At 38.2% G+C, this 4,462-nt stretch overlaps 1 pseudogene; it reads left to right on the top strand.

Annotated features, from left to right (window-relative positions):
• The first annotated feature begins 836 nt into the window (after positions 1 to 836).
• Positions 837 to 954, top strand: LOC145400336 (5S ribosomal RNA; annotated as a pseudogene).
• Positions 955 to 4,462: the final 3,508 nt, after the last annotated feature.

Below are 4,462 nucleotides of genomic sequence, written 5' to 3'. Positions count from 1 at the left end.
TCTTTGGTGTGGTACTGTGTCAAATGCTTTCTTGAAATCTAAATAGATACTGTCCACCCATCCTTCTCTTTCCTGTAATGTGTCTGTTACTCTGTCATAGTAGCTCAACAGATTAGTAACACATGATTTTCCTTTTCTGAAACCAAACTGTCTTTCTGTTATCATACTGTGTTCTTCTAGGTGATTTACCCAAGCATTTCTTATAAGCTTTTCTAATACCTTGCTTGCAACACTGGTTAGTGATACTGGTCGGTAGTTAAGTGGATTTTGTCTATTCCCTTTCTTGAATAAGGGAACAAATGTTTGTTTTCTTCCAAATATCAGGTAGTTTACCTTGACTCAAGGATTTCTTGAAAATTAAAAGCACATTCACGTAGCACCGAACACGAAATTTCATCAGGACCATTTGCTTTTCCTTTGTCTAATTTACTTAGGTCCTCCTGTATTTCTTTTTCTGATGTTTGTATATCTGGTAGTATATGTGGGCATGCATGTTCCACATAATCCCTCTCAAAATTTTTTTCCTCTGTAAAAACTAATTGGAAATTCTTGTTTAATGCATCACAAACATCCTTCTCTTGTATATAGATGATTCCATCGTCCGTAATGGATTGTATTTTATCTTTTACTTTGGTTTTGCTTCTGATGTAGCTGTAAAATAGCTTTGGTTGATCATTACTTTTATTAATGATATTCTCCTCAAACTGCTTTTGGGCTTCCCTCCTTATTCTTGTATAATCGTTTCTTGCCTGTTTGTAATTATTATATGCCCTTTCACTATTGTGTCTTCTGTATCTATTCCACAACAAATCTCTTTTTTCTTCTGATTTTTTACATTCTGTATTGAACCACGTTGAGTACACCGCTTCCCGTCCGATCAGCGAAGTTAAGCAACGTTGGGTCTGGTTAGTACTTGGATGGGTGACCGCCTGGGTACACCAGATGCTGTTGGCATCCCTACGTGTCAAGTGGGGTTGGTGGAGGATTACTGCCCCTCCCCGTAAAACAATTAACTCTAAGCCCTTGGCCACCCCGTCTGGGATACATGGCGTCTGGCAATGAATGAATGAATGAATTCTTTGTTCTGTGGGATGTACTTCTGGACTCCTATTTCTTAAAGTTCACAGAATTATTCATGTATAGCATTTAAATCTTGTCCTCTAAGCTCTTTTTCCCAAGCAATTTCTTCTTTAGGTCATGATATTTTCACTTTTTATAGTTTAGGCTCTTTTTGTAACTTTCATTGTTGTTATCTATGTCATATGCAATCCTGAAATTGCAATTTAGTACTGCATGGTCGCTTTTGCCGAATGGAGGGTGATATATTAAATTGTCAATATAGTTTTCTTGCCTAGTAAATATGAGATCTAGCATTGAGGGCACATCGAGTCCTCTTTTTCTGGTGCTTTCCCTTAGATGTTGCGTTATGAAAAACTATTGCACAAGATCCAGGAGCTTTTGGTCCCTACAGCTTTCTTGGCTTATTATATCTAGAGTATTCCAATTTATATTTGTATCAAAATCCCCAGTTAGTATAATTCTTTTCGATTTCTCTTCCATTTTATGTAGTAATGCTCTTAAACTCTGAATTGTACTCTCCGCCAGGTCCTCATATTCGTCTCTTTCCCATGTGTTTGATCTGGGTGGCATGTACAAATTGGCTACAATTACTTTCCCTTCAGATGTATTTATCTCTACTGCAGTCAGTTCTACTGGTGAGGGTATATCTAATTCCATTTCTTTGACTTTTAGATTTTTCTTAGTTAATAATATAATTCCTCCTCCTTTTTCTAAGTTCCTATCTCTTCTCCATATATTATATTCCTCTAAGTTTAGGATGTCATTCGATATCCTTGGTGTTAATTTTGTTTCAGTTAGGCATATTATATGTGGTTCATTTTCTCTGACATAATCATTCATCTCTAATAATTTAGATACCATTCCATCCACATTTGAGTACATCAACTTAATCATCTTGTTTAAATACTTGTCATGATTTGGTTCTCCTACCTTCCTCCTTTTTATTCCCTCCTGTTTATGTACCACTTTCGTACCTGCAATCCAATTACTTTGTAAAAAAAAAAAAAATGTATTCTTCTCCTCCTCTGATCTTCCCTCATTTTTTGTTTTTGTTTCCTCCCTTTACTCTTTCAGTAATACCAGTTCATCTTGTGTTAGGCGTCTTTTTACCCATACATTTTTGAACTCCCCTTTTTCCATAAGATTCTTTGCATCTTTTAGTATCTCCTCCACGGTGTTTACACTCTAGAAGGTTACCTTTAGGGGTCTTGACTTGCTTTTCTCGTATTTCCCTAACGTTTTGTGTTCCTCTATGTCTTTACTACAGATTTCCTCTGATACTTCTTTCAATATGCCCATTACATTTGCCATCTCCTTTTTGTCTCGAGATCTTGTTTTTTACTTCTTCCTCTTCTATACCAGTGATTACTATAGATTTGTTAATATCTACTGAATCTCTGACTAACTTAGGATTGTTTTGGATTATTCTTTTCACTTCCTTTTTAATGCTTTTTTCTTCCACCCTTGTTTCCAAGTCTTTCTTTACTTTCACCATTTCAGCATAAGTGGTTTCCACATCATTTTTGCAGCTTTGCACAGCTTCATTCACCTGCGTTATCTTCTCCTCAGTATCACTGCTCTGATCTATCAGACTGCTTACTTGCCTAATTGTCTTTGTATCATTTTTGAACTCTTCCATAATACTCTCGTGGTTGACTACTGTACTTGGCATTTCACTAATTTTCCTCCTAAGTGTACCCACTTCAAATGTTAGCTCATCTATGGTTGTGTCTTTCTTGTTGACTTCCTTTTCTAATTTTTCTATTTCTTCCTTTTGCAAGTGCATCTGTTTCTTAATTTCATCAATCTCATTTTGAAAAACCGTCTCTAAACTGTGTACTCGTTCAACCACTTTGTTGTGAGTCTCCATTTCAACCAGTTCTTGGTACAAATCATCATCCTGCTTTCTACCTTTATCCCTTTTCTTTTCCAAATTTGCTTTACTAAAGTATGTGGTCATTTAGCGGTACTAAAAGTGCATATAGTACTTACATTCCTGGGGCAGATTTTAGACTAAACAACGATCAGCTGATTTTGCGCATTCTTGTGTTGCCTGTTTACGATCAGCTGATTTTGCGCATTCTTGCGTTGCCTGTTTACTTTTCTGTTTGACTAAGTCTTGCTTAAAACTTCTTCTTTTTTATAATAGAACACCATTTAGTCTAACCTTGTACCTTGTGTGTGTGTGTGTGTGTGTGTGACGTGGTAAGCAGTTGGTCAGCCATCACATCAGCATGTGGTAACAAGATTGGAAATAAACAAATGACAGTTGTTGACAAAAACCCAGAGATAGACAAGCAAAACATACACCACTGGAATCAGCGTAGAAAACTGAGTCTAACATGCCCAAATAAATTGAGTAAACCAATTCTTCGTTACACAGTTAATTGTAAGAGGTCCAGGAACTTTGTATATCAGCTTTTGCAGACTACAGCACAGTATTTGTGCTCACTTGTTTAATATTACTTGTGACCTCAAATGACCTTGGAGGTCAGCCTCACATAGCCTATGTCCAAACTGGAGGTCATGTGAGTCTCCATGCCAATAATTGGGCTGTTGGGTCCAGTCGTTCCTGTGAATATTACTGGTGACCTCAAATGACCTCCGACCAGTGACCTCAAATGACCTCGGAGGTCAACCTCACATAGCATATGTCCGAACTGAAGGTCACGTGAGTCTCCATGCCAGAAATTGGGCTGCAGGGGCACCCGGTGTTGCCCAGGCCAAAAAGGGAACACTCAACTGGCGAGCTCAAATGACCCAGATATGAATTTTGACCCGCCAAACCGACCTTGGCTCAGCCTGATTCAGAATATTTATGGATTTGGGAGTCTGTGACCCTTAGTTTGGGTGTGATTGAAAGACGATAAAAAAAAGCAGCTTATATATATATATATATATATATATATATATATATATATATATATATATATATATATATATATATATATATACAGTATATATCAATCAAGAAGGGGCAAACGCTGTGGGGTGCATTGCCTCACTCACCCTCCGACTCCACCCACGTGGGTGCCTTTGTGCAACCCTCCAGGCAGCAACTCTTCCTTTTTTAAGTATCTCTCGACAGGAGTGATTGACCTGCTCCAGCCGTGATTTACATTGTCTTCCCCTTGGCCTCCTTCATCCTGGGTTATCTCGGTCAGAGATCGCCCTGTGAGCAGGATCAGCCTTAGGAATGCAGGCCATGTGCCCATATAGCTGGACTTGGCATTGACATATTAAGTGGGTAATAGGCCTTGATTCAGTCTCATGGAGTAGTCGCTCATTACAAACCCATTGTACCAGTAATATTTCATGATCTTGTGAAGACCCTTAGTACCAAAGGAGTCCATTCGCCGCTTCAAGTCACTGTTCAGTGTCC

This window comes from Coenobita brevimanus, chromosome 51, assembly GCF_032717465.1.
Source record: "Coenobita brevimanus isolate Jiangsu-jjx chromosome 51, ASM3271746v2, whole genome shotgun sequence".
Lineage (NCBI taxonomy): Eukaryota > Metazoa > Arthropoda > Malacostraca > Decapoda > Coenobitidae > Coenobita > Coenobita brevimanus.
The sequence above is the reverse complement of the archived record's forward strand: the minus strand, read 5'-3'. Positions and strand labels throughout refer to the sequence as shown.